Below are 13,811 nucleotides of genomic sequence, written 5' to 3' on the forward strand. Positions count from 1 at the left end.
GTCCCGAAACGCGTAGAGCTAACAACTACCGTTATAACAACCCATTCATGAATTCACCACGGCCGTTCCTCTCCACCAAGTATATTTTCTCCTTTTTCCTAAAGTGATGCTTTAATGCATCCTATTTCTGTTTTCAGTATTATTTACACTGCAATTAATCACGCCCTTATGTGACCCGTGCAACTGTAAAATACTGCCCTTTATTTCCTAATAGAGTCATGATGTAAGTTTTTATATTATTATTTTTCCTACTTATCTTACCTTAACTAGTATTCCTATTGACGCTTTAATGCGCAAGCTACTTTTATGAGTATTTTCTGCATTGAAAAGATTGAGAAAGGCCGCTCTAAATTGTAGTGGGTGTGCTTAATTTCTGTACGATATACTGTAACTAGGGCTGTGTTTAGATGTGTGGCTGGATTGTGTTTTTTTAACTATTTGACGGGCATTGAGGAGGCAATATGCCACCTCCTCACCTCCTAATTTAACCCTTTAAATGCAGCACCACTGTGCCAAAACCACGTGCATTGCACGTTGTAGGAAGGTGGTGGAGCAGCCCCATTTGCTTGAATGAGTTGCATTTAGTGGAGGTACTGTGTACAACCCCATCCAAATGCCTTTGCAGCTTAAGTGGAGGCAGTAAAAACACAGCTCAACTGCCTGGTTTTACTGACCCCCAACTGCAAATTTAAACGAGTCCTAAAGGTGGTCACAGGAATAATGGTGTCACGTACCTGGTAGATGAGCCTAATATGCAGAGGAAGGCCTCTCTTCCACCCCCGACTGGAGGCTAGGGTTGCCACATCATCCCTTTAATCCAGGACACATATTAATTACACAGGTTCTGTGGCTGATTAAGGTGGTAATTAAACTCACTTGGTGCCTTATCTGCATTAAATCAGCCACAGAACCTGTGTAATTAAAGCGGAGTTCCACACAAAAATGGAACTTCCGCTTTTCGGAACCCTCCCCCCCTCCGGTGTCACATTTGGCACATTTCAGGGGGGAGGGGGGTGCAGATACCTGTCTAAGACAGGTATTTGCACCCACTTCCGGCATAGACTCCCATGGGAGTCTATGCCTCTTCCTGTCCCTCCGCGCTGTCTCCTGGGAAACCCCCAGCTCCCAGGAGATAGCGGGGACCAGTTACGATGCGCAGCACGACTCGCGCATGCGCAGTAGGGAACCGGGAAGTGAAGCCGCAACGCTTCACTTCCTGATTCCCTCACCTAGGATGGCGGCGGCAGCTGCCGAGAACCGAGCGGGTTCTCGGCGTCGGCTGCCGACATTGCTGGACCCTGGGACAGGTAAGTGGCCATTTATTAAAAGTCAGCAGCTGCAGTATTTGTAGCTGCTGGCTTTTAATATTTTTTTTTTTAGGCGGTTTAGGTGGACTCCCTTTTTAATATGTGTCCTGGATTAAAAGGATGATGTGGCAACCCTACTCGAGGCCCCTGATAGAGCAGACAGGTGGCACGAGTGCCTGGCAGGATCGCTAGCAGCAGAGCAGGACCGGAACTCCCGATGGAACCGTGGAAGATCACCAGCATGGTGGGAAGGCCAGGAACAGCAGGCAGGCTGAAGACTGGAACAGGCCGACACTTGATGCCACAGCTCAGGAGATGGACACAGCAGCTAGCGGAGTAAGGGTTCGGAGGGAATAGGAACACAGGCAGGTGCAGGCAGGCTGGGTCATACAAGCAGACAAGTCAGGCACAGATTCGGAGGCTGGAGCAAGGTCGAAGTACAGTCTGGGTCGGTAGCAGGTGGGCAGCGTGGGAACCAGATTAGTAGTCAGGTGCAGAGTTAGAGACAAGCCGGGGGCCGGTGCAGGCGGATGGCAGGAGTAGTCAGGAACGAGCCAATTCAAACAACTGGAACGGGTACAGAGTAACAGGGAGGCAGGGATCACTGTAGATCAGACAGCATTGATCCTGGGCATTTGTCTTGTTTAAGTAGCCCATTTGGCACCAAGAACCGTCACAACGTGCATGCCCGCACATGCCGTGTGGCTTTCTTCAATGGAATGTGGAGAACAGGAATCTTTCTGCGGCTGCCATCTTGGTTTCTGGCTTGCTTTTCCTGACAAAGGGTTTTCTCCCAACCAAGCTGAAATCAACCAGATCAGGTGATAACTTCGAACTTCTATGACTATTTCATAGGCTGCATTTAGACCCCATGCATTACGTGTGTTTGTGGGCATTGGCTGTGCTTCCCCATTCACTTGACTGGGTCGCATTTGGCAGGATTGCCACCCATGATTGTGAAATGTTGGATAGTTTTTGCCACTGCTGCAAATCAAAGCATTGTGGCAATGGAATGTGAACACTTCCATCCTCTGACATTGTAGTTTAAGGGTATGAGGTTGGGGGGCTCAACTGTGCATATTTATGGCCCCCCTAACCACACGTTTAACTTAGTCTTTCTCTTTACCCCACAGCCTTTTTTTCCCACAGTCAAATTTCTGTATTGATTAGACAATTGTATCAAGGTACACACCTGTCTTAGGAAAACAAAAAGGTAAAAGTCCATGCACAATTAACAGAGTTATTCTTAGAAATAATGATGGAACAAGAGGAGATAAATGTGCGTCAGCGAATACTTACACAACAGGAATCAGCCTACACAAACCCGGCTAATGAAGGAAGATGGTCTACCAAATCAAAGGTCTTACAGTACGTGGAAAGAAGTGAAAAAAAAAAAAACCATAGCACAGTGCCTTATTGTTTTACCTTTATTTTATATTTTCACCCTTTAGAAGGTTTCCTTTCAAGAACAGGCAGGAGCAATCAATCTCCCAGTCTGGCAAACCCTGATTAGGGAAGGAAAACAGATCACTAAACATTAGGGGTGCACTGAATGGGTTTTTTGGTGCCAAAACCGATACCGAAAATGAAAAATACACTAGGCCGAAAACCGAAACCGTTACTGAAAATGACTGTTTTAAAAAAATATTTTTATACAGGAGATGGTCAGAGACTGCAGACATGGTACAGGAGATGGTCAGAGACTGCAGACATACAACAGGAGATGGTCAGAGACTGCAGACATGGTACAGGAGATGGTCAGAGACTGCAGACATAGTACAGGAGATGGTCAGAGACCGCAGACATAGTCCAGGAAATGGTCAGAGACTGCAGACATGGTACAGGAGATGGTCAGAGACTGCAGACATGGTACAGGAGATGGTCAGAGACTGCAGACATAGTACAGGAGATGGTCAGAGACTGCAGACATGGTACAGGAGATGGTCAGAGACCGCAGACATGGTACAGGAGATGGTCAGAGACTGCAGACATGGTACAGGAGATGGTCAGAGACTGCAGACATGGTACAGGAGATGGTCAGAGACTGCAGACATAGTACAGGAGATGGTCAGAGACCGCAGACATAGTCCAGGAAATGGTCAGAGACCGCAGACATAGTCCAGGAAATGGTCAGAGACTGCAGACATGGTACAGGAGATGGTCAGAGACTGCAGACATGGTACAGGAGATGGTCAGAGACCGCAGACATAGTCCAGGAAATGGTCAGAGACTGCAGACATAGTACAGGAAATGGTCAGAGACTGCAGACTTACAACAGGAGATGGTCAGAGACTGCAGACATACAACAGGAGATGGTCAGAGACTGCAGACATAGTACAGGAGATGGTCAGAGACTGCAGACATACAACAGGAGATGGTCAGAGACTGCAGACATAGTACAGGAGATGGTCAGAGACTGCAGACTTACAACAGGAGATGGTCAGAGACTGCAGACATACAACAGGAGATGGTGAGAGACTGCAGACATAGTACAGGAGATGGTCAGAGACTGCAGACATACAACAGGAGATGGTCAGAGACTGCAGACATAGTACAGGAGATGGTCAGAGACTGCAGACGTGGTACAGGACATGGTCAGAGACTGCAGACATAGTACAGGAGATGGTCAGAGACTGCAGACGTGGTACAGGACATGGTCAGAGACTGCAGACGTGGTACAGGAGATGGTCAGAGACTGCAGACATAGTACAGGAGATGGTCAGAGACTGCAGACGTGGTACAGGAGATGGTCAGAGACTGCAGACGTGGTACAGGACATGGTTAGAGACTGCAGACGTGGTACAGGAGATGGTCAGAGACTGCAGACGTTGTACAGGAGATAGTCAGAGACTGCAGACGTGGTACAGGAGATAGTCAGAGACTGCAGACGTGGTACAGGAGATGGTCAGAGACTGCAGACGTGGTACAGGACATGGTTAGAGACTGCAGACGTGGTACAGGAGATGGTCAGAGACTGCAGACGTGGTACAGGAGATAGTCAGAGACTGCAGACGTGGTACAGGAGATGGTCAGAGACTGCAGACGTGGTACAGGACATGGTTAGAGACTGCAGACGTGGTACAGGAGATGGTCAGAGACTGCAGACGTGGTACAGGAGATAGTCAGAGACTGCAGACGTGGTACAGGAGATAGTCAGAGACTGCAGACGTGGTACAGGAGATCAATGTAGCCAGGTTCCTTTAAATGCATCCTACCAGTGTCCATAATTTGCAGCCTGCCTGTGCCTCGCCAGTGCCCATCATGCAGCCTGCCTTAGTATGTCAGACAGGATCAGGACAGGGCAGTGTTAGCAAGGCACAGCCAAGAACAGTGCTCTATCTATTGAGGAAAGCTGTCAGCACACTGCATTAAGGAGCAGCTTGTCGGTATTATGATCAGTGTGCAGCACCACGGGGGTTAAGAGTGCAGGACTTGTTGTTTGACATGCTGTTAGAAACAGTGAGCCCGCTGGGTGAAGCGAACGGGCTCACTGTTTCTAACAGCATGTCAAACAAGTCCTGCACTCTTAACCCCCGCGGTGCTGTACACTATTAATGCTCCTCCTGCTGAACATACCGACAAGCTGCTCCTTAATGCTGTGTGCTGACAGCTTTCCTCCATAGATAGATAGTTCTTGGCTTTCAGCCGCCTCGTCAAGGAGAGAGAGGGAGGAGAGGACTGGACTGGGGCTGTACGGGGACGGGGACGCTCCAGAACGACACCCCCATAATGGGCGGCACCCCCCGCCCCATTTTTGACGGCGTTATTGGCATGATTTCCTTTTCGACATTTTGCCGAAAAGGCCATTTTCGGACGATATTTTTTTTCGGCGGCCGAAATTTCGGTGCATCCCTACTAAACATGTGTGATTTGTTTCGTCGTCAATCAAAATTTAGCCAAAATCTCAGAATCACAATAGTAACTACTTTCAATTAATCAGAAGTAAATTATGATGAAAACAACAAATCCATTTGTATTCATTCATTCATTTCATTCGGATGACATGATGTGATAGTTTGGGCACTTTGTTAATGTTTGAAGCATCTGAAATAACGGACCCCTAATGATGTCACACATTGCCAAAGAAACGCGTAGGGTGGAGCCTTCTGGGATACGTCATTTATGGTTATTGGAGCGCAGGTGGAACGCAAACCGGCGTTCCCAATGTTTTAAATGCTAGATTTTATCTACCTAATTGTAAGTGCATAATTGTTGGTGTTATAATAAAGAGTCTATAATACTACACTATGAGAGCTCTTTTCTCTCGCTCTTCTCATCTGCAAACCTATGCTGATTTACAGTGGTGGCTGGTGCTCAAACTTTTTGGGGGGCAGCAAACAAACTGAAAAATTCTGAAAAAAAAAACATCAATTGCAGCCTCACTGTGCCCATCAAACGCAGCCACTGTGCCCATCAATTGCAGCCACTGTGCCCTTCAAATGCCGCCACAGTGCCCATCAAAGCAGCCACTGTGCCCATCAAACGCAGCCATTGTGCCCATCAAACGCAGCCACTGTGCATTTCAAATGCTGACACTGTGCCCATCAAACGCAGCCACTGTGACCATCAAATGCTCCCACTGTGCCCATCAAATGCTGCCACTTTCCTATCAAATGCTGACTGTGCCCATCAAATGCTCCCACTGTGCCCATCGAATGCTGCCACTGTGCTATCGAATGCCGCCACTCTGACCCCCCCTGCCCACTCGCTGTCTGCCCGACACTTACCCTGTCTGGATGGGGCAGTGGGTGACGGCGGCAAGCGGTGTCCTCCATACGTCTTCTCCCATCCCCTTGGATGCTAGCAGCAATCTGGATTCGGGTGTGTGGTGACCAGGTTGTGTATTACCCCCTTGCCGTCCTTGACTCTCTGTAATAGGGGCCAATACAGTCTGGTGAGTGTGCTGTGCATCTATATGTTGGTGGAAAGGACATCACTTCTGTCTTCACTTTCGGTTAATGAATATTTCACTTTAATTGGATCTTAATTTAACTTTTCTATCTTTATTTTTATGGCCTATTTTTCACATTAATGTCATTAACATCAATCACATCACCTCGGTGGCATTTTCAATCACTTAAAAGCATTGTGACTATATATTTGATTGTCATATTTTAAATGGGAGCGCGGTTACTATTATTACTATTTTCAATTTTCTAGGTAGTTGTTATAGGGCGTACACACGGTGGGACTTTGTTCGGACATTCCGACAACAAAATCCTAGGATTTTTTCCAACGGATGTTGGCTCAAACTTGTCTTGCATACACACGGTCACACAAAGTTGTCGGAAAATCCGATCGTTCTAAATGCGGTGACGTAAAACACGTACGTCGGGACTATAAACGGGGCAGTGGCCAATAGCTTTCATCTCTTTATTTATTCTGAGCATGCGTGGCACTTTGTCCATCGGATTTGTGTACACACGATCGGAATTTCCGACAACGGATTTTGCTGTCGGAAAATTTTATCTCCTGCTCTCCAACTTTGTGTGTCGGAAAATCCGGGGGAAAATATCCGATGGAGCCCACACACGGTCGGAATTTCCGACAACACGCTCCGATCGGACATTTTCCAGCGGAAAATCCGACCGTGTGTACGGGGCATTACACCTTTTAACGGGCAGCTCCGTAAATTAATTTTACATTCATTATTTATTGCACAATTTTTAATTTTATTTTATTTTTTGGATACAGCACTAGCTTATTAAGTTTTTTTCGCATTTGGTTGAAGTCACTTATTACACGGGTATAGGAACCAATTTTTAGGTTCCACATTTATTGCATCTGAAATAACCTAACAGCAAAACAAGTGATGCAAATTGATTCAAATTCATTCCTTTTATTTGGATGAGAGCGGCGTGGTAGTATTTGACTCTTGGATAACCAGCCGATTCTTTTTGCATTAACATTATTATAAGAAATGCAAAACATATGAAATGGAAACATATTGCAATAAATACAAGAACGTATAAAAGTGAAACAAGAATCTCATCCACGACACTACCTGCCTGGAGTTTGCATGTGAGTTTTCTCCGGGTACTCTGGTTTCCTCCCACAGTCCAAAGACATGCTGTTAGGGTAATTGGATCCTGTCTAAATTGGTCCTAGTATGTGTATGTACGAATGTGAGTTGGGGACCTTAGATTGTAAGCTCCTTGAGGGCAGGGACTGATGTGAATGTACAATATATACAGTATATGTGAAGTGCTGCGTAAATTGACACCTGTAATAGATAAATGATTCCTACTGTATCAAATTGTATTGTACTTGTACTGTCTACCCTCAAGTTGTAAAGCGCTACGTAAACTGTTGGCGCTATATAAATACTGTATAATAATAATAATAATAATAATAAATAAAAGATGATTCCTACTTATTGTGTTTGGGTTGGGTGGAATCTCAGAATCTATCAGAATCTCAGAACCATAACATAACAAATGAATCCGGAATTTATTTAGTTCCATTTGTTACTTCCGGATTAACAGGTAAAATGAATATAGCCAATCTTCCGAAGTAACTTCTGAAAATAAAAAATGATTTGGCACAACAAATGTATGAAACAAATCCGAATACAAAAAGAATTCCGAAATCAAATCATTCTAATCAAAGTTTTCCGTTGTGCACATCTAGTGGCGGCTGTTTTTTTTTTTTTTTTAGGGGGGGGGGGGGGGGGCGGCAAACAACCCCCCCCCCCCCACTGTTTGCCAGTCAGTCCGGTACTTACCCCCTCGTGGCGGGTGGCAGGCAGCAGGGTGCAGCGGCTCCATGTCCTCTTCTCCATGGTGGCTTCCAGCTCCTCCCCTCCTAGGCATCCAATAGGATTGCCTGTCCTTTCAGCCAGTCAGGTGTCAAACCCTGCTTCCTGATTGGCCGGGAGGAGGATCAGTGTTACAACAGCGAATATCCATATGATTTGGCACAACAAATGTATAGACGGGCACATCTCTATAGATCACCACGCCACTGACTTCTGTACTGCAGCATGCCTTCCAACTTTTCTGAAATGATGATGAGGGGCGGGCAAAGGACATATCCCTGCCACTGCTCCAGTTACATCAACCACAAAGATCTAATTAATACCTAAACCACCTATTATTCCTTTATTTTAGCTTTTCAACATAACAAATGCAATAATATAGAGCAGGGATATGCAATTAGCGGACCTCCAGCTGTTGCAGAGCTACAACTCCCATGAGGCATAGCAAGACTCTGACAGCCACAAGCCTGACACCCAGAGGCAGAGGCATGATGGGACTTGTAGTTTTGCAACACCTGGAGGTCCGCTAATTGCATATCCCTGATATATAGGTTGGATAAAAAGTTTAGTGCAGCCATAGGTGTGCACAGGGGGTGTGCCCAATTACTACTTGTGGTGCCGATTCCCCCCAGAGGAATTTTTCTGGACGTAGAACAGGGGAAGAGGCTAGTAAGTATGTAATTTACCGACCCCTTCCTTTTTCTAAATAAACACAGTAAACACACTCACTTACTGTGTTCATTCATAACTGAAGCATAGTACGGTGTTTACTATGCTTCGGTTTGTGAATGAACAGGAAGTTGCTCAGCACAGAGCACTTCCCATTCATATACTGTCCAGTACAGCTGAGGCTGCAGAGAAAGGCATGCGTGTTTGAGCTTTGCAATAGGCTGCGCACACCTATAAGTGCAGCACTTTTGGCAGTAAAATAGTACATTTTGTATAGAGATTTACACATCAGACCAAAAAGACGAACAACTGAGGCTGCACAAGGGACAGAAGGGTTTGGTGTCAAATGAGGGACAGTCCCTCCAAATAAGGGACAGTATGGGAGCTTTTCTGTAGTCCATCCTACAGTGCTGGGACAAGGGCATCTAGAGCCCGGGGTGAACATGTCAAACTGCGCCCCCCCCCCCAAGATGTATGAGCATTATGTGTGAGCAGAAGTCCCCCCCCCCATCACCAGCCCCAAAAAAATGAGCAATAATCTGCATGGTTTCCCCTAAGCATAAATTCCCCCTCCTCCCAGTACAAATCCACCCCCTCGCTAAAATCTCCCCTCCCAGCACAACTCTTTGCCCCCCCAAAAAAATCACCCCTCCTAGCACAAAGCCTCTACCTCTAACATTTCCCCTCCTAGTACACATCTCTCCCCCCAAACTCCAAATCACCCCCTCCCATAACAACCCCCCCCCCCATTTCCCCCTCCTAGCACAAATCTCCTTCCCCATACCCCCTTCCTGACACAAATCTTTCTAAATCACCACTCTTAGAACCCCCCCCCCAATTGACCCTCCTAACAAAACTTACCCTCTGTTGCCCCCCAAAGTCCCCCTTCCAACACAAATCCCCTCTACCCCAATCTCCTTGTTTTGCCCCCCCACCCCCACCTCACAGTGCCCAGGGCAGCCATCCCTCCTGCCCACCCCTTGTCCTGGTCCTGCTCTCCTACAATATGAACTACAAAAAGTACTGCTCCAGGTCAATCCACACTTGCCTGCAAAGAACAGGGTGCTCAGTCACAGGCAACTTGTATACATTCAATTAATGAATGACAGCACAGCAGAAATCCGTGACATTCTTTATTAGGTTTTATAAACATGGCACAGCAGCATACAACAGCAAACAAGACCTTGTACACATTTGACACACACACAGGCAAGTAAAGCCTAAGTTTACTCCCCCAAAAAATTTTAAAAATTCAGCCCATGGAGATGGGACATACAGTCAGGGCCAGGACAAGGGGTGGGCAGAAGGGACATGTACCATTAGGGCCCATTTACACTTGCAGTTGGGGGGCAGTAAAAACATGCAGCTGAACCGCGTTTTCACTGCCCCCCAACTACGCCCTCTTGGGAAACATTCACACGGACATGTGTATTTTCTGCACGGAGCGCAGGTTGGCAGAGCTAGCAGAAGATCCTGCATAAAGTATGTACCTAAATATGTACGTTTAGGTGCGGTTAGATGTTAGTGCGTAAAATCTGATGATCTGGACACAGCTATGTCCTACTTTTTGTGCTAAAAAGAAGCGCATATTTCCACATGTAGGGCTCATTCACACAGGCATATGTGTATTTTCTGCATGAAAGAAAGGTTCTTGCTGCCAGAGCTAGAAGATCCTAAAATTTGTGCCTAAAGTATTTTTTTGTGCATTACTAAATGTAGCGCTTTTTGAAATGACTGAAATGGAGCGTTTGCCAGCGGCTATGATATGGAAAGAGGAGCAATACCGGAAAACATGGTACTACTGGCACGATTTCCAATATTCCAGTGACTACAACGCCTATGGGTCCTCTACACTATCTTAGCTTGTGTGGGTTAGTTCGGGGGAGTTAAAGTGGAATATGTGGGCCGCAGAGTGGTGGCTTGTCGTAGGGGGCCTCAGCTGTTGATTTATATTTCATTTTTGTTACTGCCTTTTCTTTCGCTACCCCCAATCTCCCCCCCCCCCCCCTTTTTTTTCCTCTCTTTTTGGTTGTTTTACTGCTCTATCATAAGGAAAAACAGAAATGTGCGCAGGCAAGTCTGTGCTCAAGAGGCAGCGTAATCCTATGATCTCAGCGCATATGTCTTTACTGAGTTGATTTTATTAAGGGAACCATCTTCATCATCCTGAATGTTATCTTTTATTACATGTCAGATATGTCTTACTTTCATTTTTTTTTTTTTGGGGGGGTGGGGGGGAATTTGATATATGCTGTGTTTAATACTGTTCTACAACTGAGATACTAGATGTACCTCTAAGTTTTTGTTACTTCTTTGTCTCTTCTGTAAGAAGTGAAGGAGACACACTGGAGTACACTGGGGCGGTGAGGGCGTCGGTTTAGCAGTTCTTTTCAGTTGCTAGCGGGACACTTTTAACCCCCGCTAGCGGCCGAAGAAGGGATTAATACCGCCCGTGGAGCGCCGTTGCCGAATCGCTTTTCAGGTTCTTCGGCAGTGCTACCCATTTATTTCAATAGGCAGGGGTGATTTAGGAGCGGTGTATTCATCTCTCCTGAACCGCCCCAAAGATGCTGCTTGCAGGACTTTTATTAATGTTCTACAAACACACCGCTTCAGTGTGAACGCACTCGGGCTTTCACACTGGAGTGACTGGAGAGGCGCTTTACAGGCGCTTTGCAGGCGCTATTTTTTGCGCTAAAACGCCTGTAAAGCGCCTCAGTGTGAAAGTGGCCTTACTGAGAAGCGAAGGGCAACCAAACCTTGATGTATTTCCAGGGGTGGCCTCGACTAATGTACGTCATCTTGTAAAGCGGTAACGCAGCATCAATCCTGGCCTCCCAGGATGACATATTAGGAGGGGAAGAAGAGATCCATCTGCAAAGAATTGCTTTTTTAGCATAAAACAGCAGATACAAGATCAATAACTTACTATGGTGAGACCTTTGATCATCTTCATGAATTCCATTACAGGGCCAGCTCCGGGGACATAGGGACCGAGAGCTTAAGTCTGAGATTCAGCAAATCAAAGACTTCAACCCAGAAAGCATAGATCTTGGGGTATTCCCTGAACAAATGAAAGTATGAACCTAGCTGGGTGTGGCAGCGGAGACAACTAAGGTCCTTTTCTGGATATATTCTGTGTAGTCCTACCGGGGTGTAATAAACACGATGTAAGCATTTTGCTTGTATTAATTTGACTTGTAGAGGAGACTACCAGCTTGGGGTATTGTTCAAGACAGTCCTCCCAATTCTCTCTATCTAGGGAAGGAATATACTTCCAAAGATCCCACAGTTTGTCTATCCTAAGGGGAGGCGGTAGCAAGTAAAGTCTAGTAGAGACCAGAAAGAGGCTTCCCAAGATCCCTCTGAAATAGCATTTCCTCAACTGGGTCTAATTGAATAAGCGGAGGAGTGGGGAACTGGGCCCTGGCTGCATGACGAAGGTGAGCCTGGCGGGAAAAACATCCAACCCAGCAGCTGGAACAATCGGGAAAGCTGGGTGAGGGTCAGTAGTATTCCCTCAGGCATAATGTCCCTTAGAGTCTTAACACCAAATCTTGCCCATACTTGGGGATCAGGGATTGACCTAAAGTGTGCTAGTCTGGATTTCCCCAGAGCGGTTGGACTGGAGACCAACGCAGCTCTTGGACAAAATGACACCTAGCCATCATCCATATCCTCATCGTTGCCCTAGTCGGACTCAGAATTGCCTCATACGCCCTCCGTCCCCTGTAGACTAGATTTTGTAGATCCAGCAAAGAGCGCAAATAGGCAGCCTGCACACATACCGCAGTATTAGGGTGTGAGCCCTCGAACCACCAGTACGTTGTCTCTAGCATCGCCCAGTAATACACCTGGAAGTTTGGTAGGACCAATCCCCCCAACTGTATTGGGAGGTGCAGTGTGGATTTGGCCAGCCGAGGAAGGGACACAATAAAAATTGAAATTTAGCGCTTATTTTTGTATGTAGGTACAACGGTGTATATGGGTTCATTGATTACTATAGTGCTGGGTTTAGATCCGCACCAAGCTATCTGCTGTACACAGCTAAACGTAGTGTTTTTTTTATGCCCGTCTGAATGAGTACTTAAAGCGGAGTTCCACCCAAAAGTGGAACTCTCGCTTATACGCTTCCTCCTCCCCCTCCGGTGCCACATATGCCACGTTTTATTTAGGGAGGAGGGGGGAACGGGGGACCTGTTTCTGGCAGGTCTCCTTCCCCACTTCCGGAGATGTGCAGTGGCTCGATCTCCCGGAAGTTCGGCCCCCCTCCTCCTTCCCCCGCCGACGGGCCAATTAGAAAGCGCCGCACGCTTCACGCATGCGCAGTAGGGAACCCACTGTGAAGCCGAAAGGCTTCACTACCGGGTTCCCTTACCAGGAAAGGCGGTGGCAGTACCCCAGAGTCGATCCGAAGATCCGCTGGGGTGCCAACATCGCGGGCTCCCTGGACAGGTAAGTGTTCCAATATTAAAATTTTGCAGCTATGGTATTTGTAGCTGCTGACTTTTACATTTTTTTTTCACCCAGGCTGCACACCTCCCAACATTTTGAGATGGGAATGAGGGACACCTACTTGCAAGCGTATGTAGGCATAGGACACGCCCCTCTGACACACCCCCTTAAAGGAGAATTAACCAAAAAAAGGTTAATTAAATCCACAAGGACTTTTTTTTACCACTTCTATTCCTTTATATTGGCATTTAAATTTACAAATGCAGCAATTTAGAAATTGGATGAAAGGTTTAGCATTGGGAAACAATTTTGAAGTATTAAAGGTGCATTTGAGATGCAACTATATGGATCAGACCAAAATGAGGGACAAATGAGGGGCAAAGAGGGACAGAGGGACATTGCTCCAAATCAGGGACAGTTGGGAGCTATGAGGCTGGACCTCCTCTTTAAGCTGCAAAGACAGTGGGCGGTGGTGTACACGTGTCGTATGTGGGTATGGCGCTATGCTTCATGGTTGTGACAGGAAGTAAACCCCTCAGCCAAATACCACCCATTCAAGTGAATAGGGCTGGGCTGCAACTGCCCCGCAATTGTGTGCAATGTGCGGTGGTGCGGCATTTGTG

Source organism: Aquarana catesbeiana, linkage group LG04, assembly GCF_042186555.1.
Source record: "Aquarana catesbeiana isolate 2022-GZ linkage group LG04, ASM4218655v1, whole genome shotgun sequence".
In the NCBI taxonomy this organism is placed as follows: Eukaryota; Metazoa; Chordata; class Amphibia; order Anura; family Ranidae; genus Aquarana; species Aquarana catesbeiana.